The sequence below is a fragment of the Rhinolophus sinicus genome, linkage group LG13 (genome assembly GCF_036562045.2).
Source record: "Rhinolophus sinicus isolate RSC01 linkage group LG13, ASM3656204v1, whole genome shotgun sequence".
Lineage (NCBI taxonomy): Eukaryota > Metazoa > Chordata > Mammalia > Chiroptera > Rhinolophidae > Rhinolophus > Rhinolophus sinicus.
In genome coordinates, this window is record NC_133762.1 from 20,053,114 (window position 1) to 20,071,976 (window position 18,863).

Here is an 18,863-nt window from a genome sequence, read left to right on the forward strand (position 1 = left end):
GTCTCCACACATAGCCGGTGTGCAGTGAAGAGTATAATACAGAACGCTCCTGTGTAATAAGGCTCTTTATAGAAGGCATTAAGTCGGGTCTGGCTTGGAGTGCCGACGCAGCCGCAATTAATTCCTGCCTGGGCAATAGCCATGTTACAGACCTCGCGGGCTCTGTGGGGACAGGAACGGGCCGGCACATGCCGGTTTTACATCTGGCTGGTTTATTAGATTAGATGTGCCTAAGCTCCCTGAGGGCAGGAGCTGTGTTTTATAGACCCCTGTCCCTCCTAGCTGTGATGAGGTGCACAATCAACTCTCACTGAATTAATCTGGGTGGAGTTGAAGCGAAGTGTTATTCTTTGTGTACCTGCTATGATTTTCTGGATGGCGTCCTCACCTGAGGAGGACCTGAGCCCATCCAGCCTCTACAGACCCACTAACCAATATGGCACACTAGCCGGCCACCACAGGGCTGGTGGGCCAGAACAAAACCTTCATTTCCTGGGGCCTCAGTTTCCATGGAGGTACTGTGGGACAGTGGTGGTCCCCTAAGGATGAGCAAAGGACGCTGGGAGGACATTCGCAGGACGTTCGTGGAACTCACTCCTTGGCGCGCGTCTTCCCTGCCAGACACTCACGGGCACACACCTGAATCAGTCATTCACTCATTCATTCATTCAGTCAACAAATATCAAATCTCCTTGACGCTAAGATGCAGTTTTTCCACATCACACTTTGTCTGAAACCAGGATGCTTTGGTCAGAATCCTACTGACATCTTTGATTCAACAACATACAGCAGAGGTCCATAAACTAAGGCCCACAGCCCAAATCCGGCCCATCACTTGTGTTTATAAATAAAGTCTTATTGGAACACAGCCATGCCCACTTGTACACATGAGCCCACAGCTGCTTATGCACTTCCAACAGCAGAGATGACAGTCGCAACAGAATCTGTGTGGTCCCCAAAGCCAAAAGTGTTCACCAGCCCGCCCTTGACAGAACAAGGCTGCCGACCCCTTTCATCTGGTCATTGTGAAGTACCTGCAGGGGTATGTGTCCGTGTAGTGGTTAGACGCCAGTATGGTGGCTTCAGGGACATGCAGAACTGGGCTGGAATCCCACGTCCACCTCTGGCCAGCGGTGTATCCTCTGGCAAGTTGCTCTCTCAGCTGTAGATTCCTGGTCTGTAAAATGAGGACACAGTGAAGAATAAATAACATTTGGGTGCCTGCCACATGGTAGTCACTCATTAATGGTAGTTCTCTCTTTTTCTAGTATTATTAGGATTGCTAGCCAGGCATGGGGCTGTAAAGGTCTGGGAGTTGAATCATGGACAAAACAAGCTCTCTGCCTTTAAGATGAACTTTACAACCTGGTTGCAAGAGAGGGGGAATAGGAAAATGTAGTACGGATGGATAAATCCTAAGTAGAGGATCTGAGGGTCTGGGGAACACAGAGGCAGCACCTAATCCAGCTGGTGGGTAAGTCAGGGAGGGCTTCCTGGAGGAGGTGAGGTGTACGCTCCAATCTATTAGGTTGGTGCAAAAGGAATTGCAGTTTTTGCAATTATTTTTAACCTTTTAAACCACAATTCCTTTTGCACCAACCTAATAAGCGATGCCTAGGAATGAAGCAGTGCTCAAGCTAAGAGCAGGGGTCTCGAGAATCTGTCAGTCCTGGGTTGATTCCCCACTCCAATACTTCCTGGCTGTACAGTCTTAATTAAGTCTCTTAACCACTCTGTGCTTCTGTTTCCTCAGTTGTAAAATACGGGTGATGACACGACAATGACGACGACCACTACTGCTGGCAATAACAACACCTCCCCCTCAGGAGGCAGGACAGCAGTTCCTTAACAAACGCCTGTCAGTCGTTTTCTGTTTGCCTGGCTCTGGGAATAAAGTAGAAAACAGACATTTGCCTCGTCCTCGGGAAGGGAGGGAAAGTGCAAACAAATGAGTAAAGAAATATACAACCATAAATTGGGATAAACGCTCTATAAAACAGACAAAGTACAGAGATAGGGTGGGGAGTCACGGGTGAGGTGAGGTCGGGGACAACAGACCTGGGGGTGAGAACCCTGAGAACAGTGCTGGGTTCAGAGTTCACAGCGGCAGGTTTAGCTCAGCCCCCAGGCCGGGCAGCACCCCTGACCACGGCACCCCCTGCCCCGAGCCCTTGGTGGTCAGGACAGCGAGCCTAGCTCGGTGCTTCACTCTCATTCATCTCACTGCCCCCACTGACTGGAGGTCCCTAACCAGTGACTCAGGAGTGACATCCAGCCCACAGACAAAGTTTGTTTGTCCTGCCTGCAAAATGCTTTTTTGTCCCCCAAAATTTGACTTTGCTGATAGAAATTTGAAATTAAGAGATAACTCATAAAAACCCCCATTCCCAGTGTCTACCAAAAAAACTGCAAGATCCAACAACCCTGGGCCACTTTCCCTTGTGGAATGAACAAGCTGACTTGCCACACTCTCCACCTGTCCCTTATGTCACACCCCCATTGAGCTCTCACTTGTTACCTGATTGGCCCCTTTAGGCACCTACACCAGGGGTTGGGAATTCTGTGGGAGCAGGCGTGTGCTGGATCTGTTCCGATGGCCCCATGGAGCATGTCCGTCCTTCCCCACCTTGCTCTGGACCCCAGGAGGCTGCTTTACAGGGACAGTCAACAGGCCCTGTGCCCTCGGCTTCTGGGTCATTAGGCCAGAAGAGCACCTGCAGGAGACCTGGGGGGTTTACTCTGCTTGGTCTGTTGCCACCAGCTAGCACAGGCTCTGGGTCTCTTTCCTAAACACCCTGCCTCATTGCTTTTCCTAAAGCCTGCCCATACCACACACCCTTGAAAGAGTCGCTTTATCAGATCCTCTCAAACACTGCTCTTCCTGCCTGCCTCTGATCCCTGGGGTTTGGCACATGCTGCATACTGAGCGCAGAGATGCAAAATGAAGGCATGGATTGCCGCAGTGCTCTCCGGGCTGCTCCCGAAGGCTCGGAGTCCTCAGCAAAGGAGCTGGTCACCTGTAGATCCTCCCTCACCCCAAGGACCCCCCTCCCACCTTATGCACTGAGGGCTGGGCCCCCCATAAACATTATCATCCCAGAAATTACACCACCTTCGTTTCCCAGAAATCATCGGGCCACTTCAAATGCAAGTCTCATCATCTCTGTAAGAGCATAAACATAGCGTGTTTTCAACCATGTTGGGATTCTGGGCCAGAGCTCATTACTGGGTCTCTGGGAGGACGTAACATCTGCCATCAGGTATTTTACCATGGCCACAAAAAGCCATGGGCAGTTGTCATCAAAGCAGTGGCTTTTGTTGGGTGACAAGTGAAGGGTATCACACTGGCAGAGAGGTCCAGGCATCTGGCCTGGCTGGGTGACTGCCTACACCTTCAAAGAAACAGAGAGATGAGCACTCCTGACCTGCACCCACCTTGGGCATGCAGAGAGGGACTGGGTCCTCGTCAGAGCCCACCGCCTTCAGTCCACACACGCTGGCAATTCACCTTGCTGTGGTGTGTCGAGCGCCTCCTGCATGGGCACTGTGTTATGTCCAATTGACGGAAGAGTGAACCGAGGCTCAGAGACGACAGGCTCTCTCCTGGAATTGCAGAGCTAGCTGGAAGAAGAGTGAAGGGTGAGACCGCACCCCCAGCCTGTAACCACCATCACCGCTGGCCATGATAACCCTGATATCGGAGGGTGCCAGCCCAGGAAGTGCCAGGCATGGCCTCAGGGATGTTGGGGGTCTGCTTAGAGACCCCGCCTGGCCTGCCCATGCTGACAGAAGACAGCAGACTGCAAGGCAGAGAGGCGCCTGTGGGTCACATGAGCCATCTGTATCACCTACTTTGCTGAGGCTCCTTGGATGACCTTGGAGAATTGATGGACATAAATATGAGGCCAGCCTGGTGTGGGGAACATGAAATTCTGACATGAAATAACCTGAGTGGAGCAGCTGCTCCATTTTTGTGGGAGCAGCACGTGAAAGGAAGCACGAGCTCGGAGCACAGGTCCTGCAAGGCGTCTCACAGAGGACGTGCACTGTTCTGGGAGCCCAGAACAGCCTCACACTACACATTTATTGAGCACATACTAAGTCCCAGCTTGTGCTATGTGCTGGGGCTAGAGATACGCAGACACAGTCCCTGCCCTCCGAAAGCTCACGGTCATGTGTGGGAACACCGACAAGAGGCTAAAGTACCATTCATGCCATGGCAACCCAAAGAGGGTGTGACCACCAAACAACCTCAGTGTCCCAGTGCCTCCCTCATGATCCAGGCCCCGTGGGGACACCTACTCAAAGATGTGCATTCCAAACAGCCAAACTTATTAAAGAAACAAAAAAAGAACCCCACTCTTTAACTTGCATCTTTTGATAGAACAATAAAAATGGCACTGAAGGAAGCCTCAATTCACAGAGCGACTTTTTTTTTTTTTTTGGTCTGAGACCTGTATTTAGACAGTTTGTACCAAGTGGAGACTATCATGGAGCGTTAGTTTGGGGTCGAAATTCCTAATATGGATACTAAAGAGTTAACGTGTCCACAAGAAATTGTAGCCTGCATTGCCGCTAAGAAGGAGGCAGATGAGTGAAATGTCAGACCCCAGCTTCCGGCTGCAACCGGTGAGCGTCGGGAAGTGAGAAGGCCTTTGGTGTCATGGCTGACTTCTGCAGAGCAATTCGGTCGAACTTGTATCTAAATCTCCTAAGTGTTTACTCTGAAATAAAAGCTGTGGCATCCAGGGAGCTCTTGCTGACCCCAGAAAATCGGAGAAACATTTCTTATGTGCTGTTTCCTCTCCCAGCCTGCATTTCCTTCAGAGACTCATTTGCTTGATCACTACAACATTCACTCTTTCCCCAACCCCACAGAGGCTTTTCTTCTTCCGCTTTCCCTTCTCTTCTAGTTCTTTTTCATAGAGGTGTGCAGCCTCTCTCCCCAAGGAAAGGAAGGAGTCCCTTTTCTCCTCCCTGCCCCTAACTTTCTCAGCTCCCCCTCTGAATCCTGGCATATAGGAAGACAACCGTACCTCTCAGTTGACTGGGCCAAGTTCCAGTTTGCCTGTTACCCTAGAATAACTTTTAATAGCCCCCCCCAAAAGTGTTCCAGTTTGAGCAACAAACCACATGGTCTTTCTGTCAATCTATCACCTCCTTGGTGAGGCCTGTCACCCCCAAGACCCTCTCTAAGTAGCCCCCTGATGTTCTCTTTTTAGATAGCCTGCTTTTTTCCCTCATGGGGTATCTTACTTTGAAATTTACTATTTTGTTTGAGAGCAAGGAATCTTGCTTTCAAGATTTCCCTCCTACACTAGGACACACAGTGCTTGGGGCATAGTAACTAAGGACTTAAGTGATGAATGGAAGAAAGGAGGGATAGATGGTAGGATGGATGGATGATGGATAGATGGATGGATGGGTGGATGATGGATGGATGGATGGATGGATGAATGGATGATGGATGGATGAATGGATGGATGGATAGATGGATGGATGAATGGATGGATGGATGGATGGATGGATGGATGGATGGATGATGGGATGGTGGGATACATGGTGAGATTGTGGAAAGAATGGTGGGAGGGATAGATGAATGGATGGGTGTTAGGGAAACAAATTAGGAACCCATTGCAATCATCCGAGTGAGAGAGGGTGGTGACCTGGATGGAGATGAGGAGAGAGAAAAGTGGATGATTTAGAGAGTTATTCTGGGCTGTAGTCTGCCGACCCTGCTCTAGGACAGAGAACAGAAATTTCTTAGGTGTATATTTTACCTCAAATATCAGTTGTCAGATTTGTACACATCAAAGAGTTAGAAATGAGGCCATTCTAGCAGTCTGTGTGGTGGCTCTGGTGTTTTCTGTGAACCGATGTGCAAGGAATTCTCTCCGTGGTGTTTCTCTTTATGAGATACTGAGGTGGGTTTCTGATCGAATGTGAAGGCTCCAAATTGTTGCGTCCATGGAGAGCATGACTTCCTCCCCTCTTTCAGCATCTTTTAGGAAAAACAAACCATTCTTTCTGCTGGGTGAGCAGGAAGGGCAGCCATGGGCAGAGAGAGACAGGTCATCTCCTCAATTACTCCAACCGGCTGCCACTTTGGACCTGCATTTGTCCTGGAATTACATTGGTCATGTGAATAAATGTGATTTTCAGCAGAAAGAAAGTTCAGATGTGTTCCTCAGATGAGCCTGTTGCTTCTGGACACCAGTAGTTAAGCATCTTAGAAACCTTTTCCAGAGGGCAGGGGTGGCGAGGCTACTCTGCCTAAACCTTACACCTTCTGCCCTCTTTCCACTGAGCCAGTGGCCTCCACACTCATTGCCGCGTAGGTAGCATGAAGCAATGGGGTGGGGGAGGGAGCACTGAAAATGGATTTTTTGGAACTGTCAGTGCATTTATAACAGAATTGTAACTGTATAATGTTATTGTATCATTTAACTGACATGTCTACTTTGGAATGTTTATAACTACCGTAAATCAAGAGGCCGCCAAGCCAGGGCAGCGGCCACACGTAGACATTCCAAGGAAAACGTATAAAATAAATAAAACAATCACACAGAATCAACATTCCATTCCCGGCTAGAAAACGGAAAATGTAACGGCTCCTGCATGCATGCAAGCGCCCAAAAATGAGTTTGCTGGGAGCCCAGGCGGCGGGGGCCTCCTTGCTAGCTTTCAATAAAGATGTCAAGAGAGAGAAAAAGTTATTAAGGCAATAAGAACACAATGGCTGACCCAGGAGAGCAGCCCCGGCGCTGCCGCCTGGCTTCTCGGCACTGTCACTGGTACTCCCGTGTGGGGGCAAACTGATTCTAGACCTACAGTCTGTGACTGCCTGCTTTGGGGAGGGGCTGGGCCATCACAACAGTTGTGTTATTTTCCTATTGATGACTTCTGTCCCATTTACATTATAAAGATGTGCTACCCCCAAGGCATACAATTCTGTGGATTTACAAATGGCTTGATTTCTGACCTTAGTGATTGTTTTAGGGTTTAAAGTATTTTTACATCTTGCCCAGCAGTTTGTAAAATACACAGCAAAATGAATTCTGACTAGATAAACATCTGGTCATTAAAACCACGCTGGCCCTTGGTGTGAACTCAGTAGCTCTGTCGCTCTCCTGGATTCGTCAGCACGTTTGAGACACACCTGGGACATTTCTTGACCCCCGCCTCCCCCCACCCCCCTCCAGCTCAGTCAGAGCTATGAGTCCTAAAACTGTATTTTTTTTTTTTTGTAAGTATTTGCAAAACCCTTTTGAGCCAACTTCCCCGTCTTAGGGCCTTTGAGGTAGAATGTACAAGCTTGGGTAATAAAAACTATCAAAAGTTAAAAATTAATAACACCAGCGATAATCACATCTGGGGGGACATGGAAGCAGCTTTTTCTTTCTCCCAGGAGAGGGTGTGCGCTTTCTGACAGCGCTGAGAGCAAGTGGCCAAGACGGTACCCATAAAATATTCGAGAGACTAGTGAAAGGTATTTCTAGACACTCCTTTGGAGTTTAGTTTTTCTTTGCTCATCACATCAGGAAAATGGACAGACTTTGGATTTTCCAGAGCTCAGATTTGGGAGTAGGAAAGGAGGAAATGCATCCCCCCCACCACCTCTTTGATGGCCTGGCGAAAGTTTAGACCAAAAAAGGTCCCAAATACATAGAAAAGAGAATTTTCAGAGGGAGCGGGAACTAATATAACAGTGGGCACATCACAGCCCTGTCAGCCTCTTGGTGGGCGGAGCATCTTCTTCCCTGGACCTTAATTTCAGAAGGAAAGAAACAGAATCTGCAAACTCCTGGTTTAGAATTCACATTTTTAGCCCAGGACAGAAATGCAAAGGACAAATACAAATATTTGATCAAATTGGGCTTCTTTCTTGGTACTTTTAAAACCAAGTTGGTTCTGAGAGTTTCTCCAGGCCTCTGTTGGTTTGGGTTTCGAACGCGGGCTAGGGCAGGAGCCTGAAGGACAGAGGGACAGGTGGCCTGTACCCTGGGGGCTTCTCAAGTGACAATTCAAGTAACAGATCCACTCTCTCCCTGCACCAGCCCTTCCTCAAATGCCCTTGAACGGGAAAGAAATTCTGCCTGAATAGCATCCCATTGCTAAACAAAATAAGAACTTAGATGGCAGGATTCCAGGTGTTGGTATTTGTATTATTGGATCATAATTACAGTTCAAAGAAATCACCGCAAAAAAAAAAAAAAAAAAAAAGTGCTACCAGGAAGTTAGAGCTGTTTTCCCTTCTTTGTCCTTTGTCTGCCGCCTTGAGGGGCCCTCAGTGATTTATTATTTCGGGGACCTCAGAGGGGACACAGCACTGGCTCTCTGTAAAGGTCACACGGTTAGTGCAGACTTTATCTGGTTCACAAGTTGCCCTCGGCCACCAAGGGGAAACTGCCGGTGAAGTTAATGGACACCCAGCACCGGGTGGGTCTGGGAGCCGCCGCTGGAACCTGGGAGGAAATTGGCCTTGCAGTGACCCGAGTTTTCCACCAGCAGATTTTCTGCCCCCACTCCAGAAGAGGACATGGGTGTTTTCATAACGTTTACAGTTCTGATCCCACCCCCCTCTCCTAGATGAAATCCTGGAGATTCATTCTCCATGGAGTGACGCCTTTTATAAAAGTCATGTAGCTTGGGCCTTTGTTTTATTCCCATAGAGGGTGGGGATGGGAGAGATGTCAAGCATCTCGATGGCCATCCCAACACACAAGCTGAGGTCCCCAAGGTGCCTGAGTTGGAGTTCGGAACCTGTTTCGTATGACCAGCCAGGTGGACATAACAGGTAAATGAAAATCCAACGGGTAACTCCAAGTGGTCCCTACAGTGCCACTTAGAGGCGGAGTGTCCTAATGCCACTAAGAAACCCACGAGGTGACCCAGGGTTGAACCTGTTGCCACCCCTGTCCTATCAGAGAGGCTTCTTTGTGACCTTGGAGCAGGGATTCTTGTCTACACTGACTGGCCCCAAGACCCACAATTTAGACGCTTTTAACGGCAGACAACAGAGCAAACAGCAGGAGCATTTTGTGTCTGAGAAGGTCAGGGGCCCCCAGGCCCCCCAAACTTCTCTTCCATGTAACTTCTCTCTGGTTAAAGGGATGAAACCTGGCAGGTCGAGGTGACCATGAGCAGCCAGCTTGGGGTTGTGGTTCCTAAGCAGACAGCAAAGGGAAGTGGTGTGAGAGGTACATGGTTTTGGGAAACCGTCCTCAGTCCCATTAAAGAAAATGCCCAGAAACACCAAACACAGAGTCTGACCCTTCCTACCCATTTAGGAAAGAGAAGTAAGGAAGGGCACAGACTGAGCCCTGCCGGCCTGCGGGTCTGCACGAGGGCTCCCCGAACCCCGGGGCTGGCAGCCGCTCCTGTACCTATGCTGGTCCCACCAGCCCCGGGCACACACCGGGTGCAGCTTTCAGGAGGCTGCTGCACCTAGACAACGTGGGCAGAGGAACGGGCCGGGATAAGTTCAATTACAGTGACTGACTGTCTCCAGCTCTGTATTAATCTTTCAAAACGGCTTCGCTCTGGAGGCAAGGTATTAGATGGCTCGGCCAACTCCTTAAAAACGTTCCTCTTTCTCTACAGAACATCAAGTGAGATTTCAAGGGGGCATACTTCATAACCCAAGTATGTTTTCCTTAGGGCAATAAACCACGACTAAATTTACTCTCCCCCTTCCCTGCATACCACCCCCCCCAACCTTCCAAGACTTCTAGCCAAAACCTTCATCTATTTTTCAGAGAAATAACAACAACAAAAATCCTCTAGGTGTTTTCTTCAAGTGCAGTAAAGGTCTCTCCTGGGTGGCAGAAGGAAAGTTGGGCAAACTTTATAAATCTAGAGGGAGTGCTGTTTTGGCAACGCTAAGGGGCTGAGTGGGGTTTTTCTGTTGGTGTTACTTCACCAGCACCACAAGGAGCTCCCCCAGTGTGCAGAGGGGTGAGTGGGTGCCCCTCTGCCACAAAAGTAGACAGACTGGCTTGCCTAGTTCCTGGGTGACTACCCCCTCCTCCAGGGCGCCCACCAAGCAGGGCAAAGAGTGGGGGAGAGTTGGGGTGCGATGGGGGAAGGGAGTTAGATAGAAACCAAGAATTGGTGGTCATGCTTGTCCTCAACTCTGGGACCCAAAGAAGGTAGACCCAGTTGTATTTTTCACCAGCTGGGAAGGAGCGATTAACCAAGTGAAAAACTTAGTTGAGACATGTACGTGTCTTAACCTGTACCACCTTCCTGGAGAAGAAGTAACAAGCATGAAAACCTATGGAATGTCCCACGTTCAATGGAATGAGGACCATGCCAAGGGGACATCTCAGTGGCAGGCGGGACTTTCTGGGGGAGGAGCAGAAGTCTTGGGAGGCCATAGCGCTGTGGCCAGAGGAGTAGCCAGGGGTCTGTCCCCTGCTCCCTGCAGAGCAGCCAGGACTCGCCCAAGGTCACAAAGTGAATCAGGAACAAACAGTAAGCTCCTGGCTCTGTCCCTAATAAGCAGAATTCTATAAAAAAGAAGAAAATGACTCTGGGGATTTGAGCAACGAAGCCAGGCTATAAATCCACACTCCACACAGCTGCCAGTCGCTCTTCCTGAAATGCAAATGGGTGCTGCCAAGCGGCAATGTGATACCCTTCAGGGGTATCCCAGCACCCTGGGGACAAAGACCCGAGGCCTCAGCCCAGCCACGGGGCCAGATGGTCTGCAGCCCAATGACATCTGGACCCCATGCCAGCCCCGGCCCCCACCCCTGCTGTTGACACCCCGGGCACACAGGCCTTCTTGGAGTTCTTTCTCTCTCTCTCTCCCCCTGTCTCTGCCTGTCTGCTCTGTTTCTCTCTCATCTAGAAATTAATTTCTTCGTGCAACAAAGATTTCCAAGCATCAATTTTATACCTAGCCCCAGGCTAAGCACCAGGGATACCACGGTCTGCCTGTCCTCCCAGAGCTTCCAGTGAGGTGGGGGTGACAGAAGTTAACCAAATAGTCCACAAATACTTTAACTGTAAAACTATATACGTCTACATATCTTAAAGTGCCAGCAAAGTACAGGGGACTGGAGGGCATTGAAGAAGCCCTGCATTAGAGGGGGTGGGGGAGACTTCCCTGAGAAAGGGAACTTTGGGGACTAAAGGGTGACCATGAGGATGTCAGGGGTCTTGGTCTGGACATGTGAGGACAGGAGATGTGCAGAAACTTGCCCAGTCACAATCTAGTAAGTGGCAGAGCTGGGATTTGAACCCGAGACTTTGGGACTACAGCGGCGGCTGTCCATGCTTGCCCCTCCTGCTTCTGCCCCCTGCACCTGGCGCACCAAACGAGCTCACAATAAGCGCTAGACAGAATGAGGGCTAATGAATGCACAACCATGGCCACGCTGGGGCTCACGGCCTGGGGGATGGCTGGGCCTTAGTTCAGGGGCTGTGCTGTCCCAGCCTGAGAGATGCACCGGTCAAGGCAGGGAAGCTCAAAGCCTTCCGAGGCCGGAGAAGAAAGGTCTGTCTCAACTAATTGCCTGCCCAGCTGAGAAGTCATGCGGCCACCGTGTGCCCAGAGGTGGGATGGGCACTTTAAGGGCATGTGGACCAGCTCTTGGGGACATTAAAGGACATGCTGTAACCCTCCCACACGGGAGGGTTTCGATCAGAAGGAGGGCTTAGAGGGAAGACGATATGTCAAGACTGTAAATTTGGGGGGTGAGGGAGGTGGGGAACAGACAAATAGAAAGAGAAGTCAGAGGAGAACCCAGAACATACATCCTCCCCCCTCGAGAGCCAGGTGAGCCAGACCTGGCTGGGTTTGACCAAATGAGCAGGGCCTGACAGGGGCCCCTTCGTGTCAATGATACCAGGATGCAAGCAGCCACCAGAAATGGAGGGGTGTCACTGGAAACACCGAGTGCCGCCTGAAGACCAGCAGCGTCCATCATGGGGGACAGTGAGGTGGAGCTCAGGGACAGGGGGTATGACCTGGGCAGCCACGGGGAGCCCCACACTCAGACAGGTCCACCCTCGGTTTAACATTCTGCTATCCCCGCCTTGAAATTCTTCATATTTTTTAAAACAAACAAGCCCACACTTTCAGTTCACACTAGGCCTTGCAAATTCTGTAGCCGGTCCTGCTCAGGAGGCAGCAGACAAAGGACAGCGGCAGGTGTGGGCGCCAGTAGTGTGTTCAGACACCTTGGGTCCTGCCATCTGCTTGGCACCTTCCTGGTGTGGCTGTGGGAAGCGTGGGCTCCTCAGGTGTATTTGACCCCACACGGCTATGGGACGTGCTTGGAAAGTGGTGGAGCATATTTACCCTGGCTTTTGTCACTTAGCTCAAGTTAATACTAATTGTGGCCATTTACTCCCACTGAGAAAGGCTCTGCCCTCCCAGAGGGGAGCAGAGGAGGGAAAGAGAGCAGCAGGCTTCGAGAAGCCCTCATCTCCTTGGAAAAAAAATCCCCCGCAAACAGCAGCAGGGAAGCTGGAAGGGGCCCTCATCTGTCCAGTGCCTGAGGCCGCCCACGCCTCCTGCAAGGGGAGGGGGTTCGGCCTCCAGCCAGCAGCCCTTACTTAGCGTGTCCTTGATTTGCAGTGTGTTTGCTTCCCGACAGCTCCGATGTGAGTAGGGGACACACAGTGGGGCGTCACGCCTTTCAGTGGGGTCAAAAGCAATGCCTTGACCTGGCATCCCAGGCCCAGCACAACCTGGCACTAAATTCACTGTACAGCTGGGACTGCAGGGTCTTAGGGGAAAGGTGTATTTGACTTTGGAACAAACTGCCGACCTGTTTTCCAAAGTGGCTGGATGAGCGTTCTGGGTGTTCCTCGTACTCACCGGGGCTTGATAATGTCAGCATTTTCAGTTTTCGTTTTTAAGCTATGCTCTATCTTGGTGAATATTCCACAGGGATTTAAAAGAAAGTATATCCTGCTGTTGGGTGGGGCGTTCCCAACAGTGCGCATCTAAAAATGTCAATTAGACCAAGTTGGTTGGTAATGTTGCTCGGGTCTCCTATATCCTTACCAATTTTCTTTCTACCTCTATTAATTTAGGGATGTTGACATTTCCACCTATAATTTTGGATTTGTCTATTTCTCCTTCCAATTGAAGCTTTTTTTTTTTCCCCCAGGTATTTTGAATCTCTATAATTTATGTGTCTGTATTTAGGACTGTCATGCCTTCTTGTGAATTGACTCCTTTATCATAGAATGTCTCCTTTTAGCTCTGGTAATATTCCTCATTCCGTTTTCTACTTCTTATAGCCACTTCAGCTTACTTACTTCTTTCTTCTATTTCTCGTATATCTTCCTTAACTTGTCTGTCTTCATAATTAAAGTGGCTTTCTTGTAGACAGCATGTAGTTGAGTCATGCTTTTTTACCCAATCTCATCATCTCTGTCTTTTAATTGTTATATTTTGACCATTTGCATTTAATGTTATCGATATGGTTGGGTTTATGCCTACTATCTTGCTTATGTATTTTAATGATTCCATTTTATTTCCATTATTGGATCATAAGCTAGGCCTCTTCTTTTCACTTTTATAAATTTGAATCTTTAACTTACCCAAATCTTCCTTCAGATAGTATTATGCCACTCACATATAATGTAATAACCTTATAATAATGGACTTCCATTGCCCTCTTCTCACCATTTGTGCCTCTGTGGTCATATATTTTACTGTTACATATTCTAAAACCCACTACACATTGTTACTGTTCATGTTTTAAACAGTCAACTACCTTTTAAAATAATTTTTATATGAGAAATAAATGTCTTTATATTTACTCACATATTGGCCATTCATTCCTGTTTGTAGATCTAAGTTTAGAGCTGGCTCTAAGAACTTTCTTTAATACTTCTTTAGTGTAGATCTGCTACTGAGGGATACTACCAGCTTCTTACTGCTCCCAAAAGTCTTCATTTTCGCCACCATTTCACCCAGATGTTTTTGTTGGGTACAGAATTCCGTTGGACAACATTGTCCAATATTTGACTGATTTTTTTTTCCAGAACTTTAAAGATGTCATTCCATCATCATTCTCTGGCTTAAAAACATATTTTTGTGGGTTTTCTTGTTCCTCTGTACATAATGTATGATATTTCCCTGTATATTTACATTTTTTTCTCTTCATTACTGTTTTTTAGCAATTTGATTTGGCATATGTCAGTGTGGAGTTTTTGTGTGTGTGTGTGTGTTTACCCTGTTTACCCTGTTTGTGGCTAGCTGAGTTTCTTGGATCTGAAGATTTATAGCATTCATCAACTTTGTAAAATATTCAGTCATTATTTCTTCCAGTTATTTTTCTGCTCCCCCCTACTTCTCTTGTTCCCCCAAGTCCACACTCTTGGGATTGTCCCATAGGTCACTGAAAGTCTGTTCCACTTTTTCCAATTTTTTTTCCTTTGTTTTGTTTCATTTTGGATTGTTTCTGTCTCCAAGTTCACTACTCTTTTTTACTGCATTTTTCCAATCTGCTATCAATGCCGTACAGTAAATTTTACATTTCTGATATTGTAGTTTTCATTTCTAGTTCATTCATTTTACCTCTTAAATTTTTTCTTCGCTATATTCATGTTTTCCTTAAATATCACCTCTAGAAAGAAAAAAATGAGATAAAATATTCGCCCTTCACAAACGCTCAAATTCACCCTTTCACATCCCATCTCATATGAGGCCCTCTGGCAACAGCAACCATTAGCAGCCCCCAGAGACCAGTGTAATTGCAGGCCTCCACGCCAGTGCCCAGGTTGTCCGTGCTGCACAACAATACACTGATGTGTCGCGGTGCCAGCCTTTCCAGAGCCATTGCCAGTTTGAGTCAGAAGGGATCAGATAAATGATGGGGGTTAGAAGTTACAGCCTGGGAGGCCAGGACATGTCTGCTACCCCTGAGCCACGCCCTGGCTCTCACAATCCCTGAGCTGTTTGCCCATCACTGGACATGACTTCCGCCAACAGTATCCCCATGGATACTCACACGGCCGCAATGGCACGTATCCATGACTTGGCTACCTAGAAAATCCTGACCCCCTGGATCTGACGTGGGGGCCTGGGAAACAGCACCTTAGCAAGTATCCTGTGGTTCTGATGTGTACCGAAGTGAGAGAATGACCACTGTCTCTGTTCTGAGCAAGGACCTGCTTCTGGTCCCAGCTCCTGGTCCCGGCTCTCAGGTCACCCCATTTCTTGTGTGTCTCACCTTTACTTCATCTGGAAAAACCTCCCTTAGAAGGTGGTGAGAGTGGAGCCCACATCAAGCCGCCTTCTCATCCATGCCCACCTCTCTATCCTCTCCTCAGTGCTGACTCTTTCTAGTGCACATGCAGTTTGAGCATCCAATGCCATCTCTTTCTTTGTGGGGGGCTAGCCGGGGCCTCCTTGTCAGGTTGCTAAGGGACCGTTGGTAGCCATCACCACACACACCCTTGATGCATTCTGTGGGGTAGATGGAGCTGTCTTGCTTTGTAATGACACGACTGGGCTCTCACAGCAACTTAAGGACACTGGGTTGACTCAGCTCCCCCTCTGACAATGCAGGAGGCCTGATCTAGGGGGAATTCAATACTAGAAAGGGGAGGAGGAGGGCATTTTAAAACACAGCAACAAGACAGGGTAATCAAAGGCAAAACTGGAAGCCCCCAACCCACTGGCCCTCCTACTGTTCGACTGCTTTGAAAAAAGCCATCCAATAAAATCAATATGACCCATGGCGGGAGTTGAACTTCCCAGCCCCGGGGAAGGTTCCAGATGACCAGACAAGTTCCTGACAAATCAGAATTTCTCCTGCACGCTAAGTGCAGGTAGGTTTGGAGGTGAGAAAGCCATAAACCACTGTGGTGCCTTCAAAAAATGAGATGATGCACTCAAGCGATGCTGGCACAAGCGGACGGGGGATGGTTGAAATACTATATCCCCGGAAGGACCAACATGCTGCAAATCCTGTGGCCAAAGGTGGTGCAGAAAGCAAGGAAGTTATAGGAGTGGGGGCAGGGGGCTGAAATCACAGCCACTTGGACTCCGGGAACTTTTCCTTGAAGCAAATGATAACTTAATGGGGTGAAAAACTTGGGTGGTTTTAAAATTCAAGCAGAACAACTCCCCTTGCCCTGCTGCCCCTGATTGAGCCAAGGGCATCGGCAGTGGTCGCAGTTACTGATGCTGAATTCAGCCCGCGGTCCAGATCTGACAGCTTGGGGGCTGGTCACTGGGGAGGGGTGGGACCATGGAGAACAGTGACAGAGGTGGATTTAACCGGAATGATGGCAGTGACCAGCCACGTGGCCGTGACTCAGGTCCAATTTCTCCCTGTCTGCCTCTTGTCTTGGATAAACTCCATGTAGGTGACACCAGAGTGACTGCCTGGCTGCCATTTGAAGGCACTGTGACATATCATAAGCCACTCGACCCGTAAGTCAACATTTATCTGTAGGGAGCCACATTCTGCATGTGTAGAAAAGGTGAATTTTCCAGATGAGAAGGACCTTGAAGATTTTCTACTTCAGTGGTTTCTGCCCTCCTTGCTGTCCTGCGTCACTTTTGTTCTTTTCCCACCAGGCCTCACGTTTTCAAAGATTGTGTTGCCCAAACTGCCTTTGTTAAGTAATAATTAATTTGTTTCCCAATTGTTTAATTAATCAAAGACATAAATAACTGCCAACCTGAGCTTTTAATCAGTGTGTGGGCTGAGGGGTGGGGAGGGCCACAATGCTGACACTTATTAAGCACCGGCCATGCACCAGTCGCTGACAGACACTCTCCCTGTTGTCTTTCATCTCATCCACACACAACCCTTCCATGCGAGGACATGGAGGGGCAGAGAAGCCAGTCCCCTTGTCCAAGGTCACACGGGCAGTCAGAGGCACAGGGACTGCTTCTTGGGTCTGCCTGATGTCAACAGGTCCATTCTTTCCACCACCTGTTATTACCTCTGAGCCCACCCCCCTGGGGTGATGTAAACCCAGCCCAAGGCAGAGGAAAGGCATTGTAGCCAGCTTGAAATACTGAACGTGTCTCCTGTGTGGCGTTAAGACTCTTTCCACTGCAGGCAACAGAAGCCTGCTCAAACTGATGCAGAAAAAACACAGGGGGTTGGGGACCAGTTGGCTCACATAACTAGAGTCCAAGGTGGTCAAGCTTCAGGCATGGCTAGATCCAGGACAGCAAACAAAGTTGCGTGCTCTCCCCTGCCACCCTATTGTCTCCTGATTCTAATAGGTTCAGCTTCTCTTTGCCCCTGGTCTCCATTTTCTCCTGCCCCAAACATCCCCCCTAAATCCAGACTTATATATGCCACTGCCCCCCTGACATCTAAAATGCATCTCTCATCACATGGCCACAACAGAAGCCTCTGACTCACCTGTTCCCCCAGCTGTGCCTCCCCATCTTCCCCCAGACCAGGAGATGGGGCCACCTCTACCCAGCTACTCCGCCCCATTTGGACTGGTCTTTCCTTCTGCTGTCCCCACACCTGCAGACCCTGCTGGCCCCACCTCCACTGCAGATCCCAAATCCTCCTCGCCCCCCAGCTTCCCTGACTCGCCTCACCTACACCCCACTCTGGTCTGAGGCATCTGGTCCCCACAAGATTGTACCAGCCCCTCTCTGGTCCCTGGGTTTCCACTCTTATTCCCAATACCCACTCTCAACTCAGCAGCCAGAGCAAAGATTTCAAAATGAAACACAGAATTCTCACCTCAACCCGCCTAGAGCTTTTCACTACGCTTGAAATAAAATTGAAACTCCTTCCCACTGTCCACAGGCCGTATGCGATTTGGCCACAGCCGCCTGAAGGGCGACTCTGTATCACTCCTTACCTCGCTCACGAGCCTCTAGCCACACTGACATTTCTGTTCTTCAAAAAGCCTCAGTTCCTATCTACCTCAGGGCTTTGCATTAGCTGTTCCATGGCTCCTCCTTTGGCTGGCCATTCATGTCTGGGCTCAAGTGTCACCTCCTCGGTCACCTTCCCTGACCAATCTGAATTGACCCTGTAGTATGTCTCAAAAGTTATTCTTGATGACAACAGTGATAACAGGATAATCATGTCAGATTAAAGCAGTGGATCTCAAACTGATTTCCATGAAATCCCCAGCCCCTAAGATGCACTTCAAAATGAGTACTCCTGCTTAATAAGTTTGAGAAACACTACATACTGTGACCGTCTAAGGCATGGCTGAGATGCCCATTGGCAGGTAACAGTGCTGAGCATTCCTGCAGCGGAACACGGCTAGCACAGCACACTTGGTGAAATGTTAGCTTAAAGCCTTCGTCATGAACTCACTCACGGAGTGGTCCTCACCTTTTAAATTGGTGAATGTCCCAAGCAGGTGAATGAGACGGTAAAGACCCCAGGCTCAAGGGCTGGGGCTGGGCAGCTGGATGTTGGCCACCTGGAGAACGTGGCTGGGAACTAGGGAGACACTGGGACCTGCCAGTCTTCCTTCCTCCTGCACCCAGGCTTTTTTTTGGGGTTGGGGGGGGCGCAGCGGGGAGGTGTTGTCTCACTTTCCTGAGCTTTCACGACCCAAAACTGAGTCATCACACTTTATCTTCCCTTTGTTACATTGGCAAGCATTCAGATGGTTTTAGCTGTAGCTATGATACAATGCCGCAATGATAAAATACTGCCTATTCTCCTTGGAACAAGAGGTCGTGAAGAATCTGATCATTTTTCCTGAAGAAATCATCTTACATTTCAAAGTAAAGACTCTCCAGGCTGTTCAGTGACTAAAGCATACAAAAACTTAAGATGCAAAGGCTTAGACACTGCAGGAGAAATCTGCCTGTCTCCCCCTCCCCCACATCCCATAAAGGGAAGGAGGCAGTCTGTATAAACCCTGCCTGCAGGGGCTGGGAGGGAGGG

The 18,863-nt window shown here is 48.9% G+C and overlaps 1 long non-coding RNA gene across 1 annotated transcript in view; it reads right to left on the reverse strand.

The window, feature by feature from the left end:
- Window positions 1-774: 774 nt before the first annotated feature.
- The window catches only part of LOC141568216 (uncharacterized), a 61,311-nt gene continuing 43,222 nt past the window's right edge, over window positions 775-18,863 (reverse strand). Inside the window, exons 2-3 of the long non-coding RNA XR_012491264.1 lie at window positions 3,436-3,621; window positions 775-1,177 (exon numbers count right to left, since the gene is read on the reverse strand). This is a non-coding gene — a long non-coding RNA (uncharacterized LOC141568216). The remainder of the gene's footprint in view (window positions 1,178-3,435; window positions 3,622-18,863) is intronic.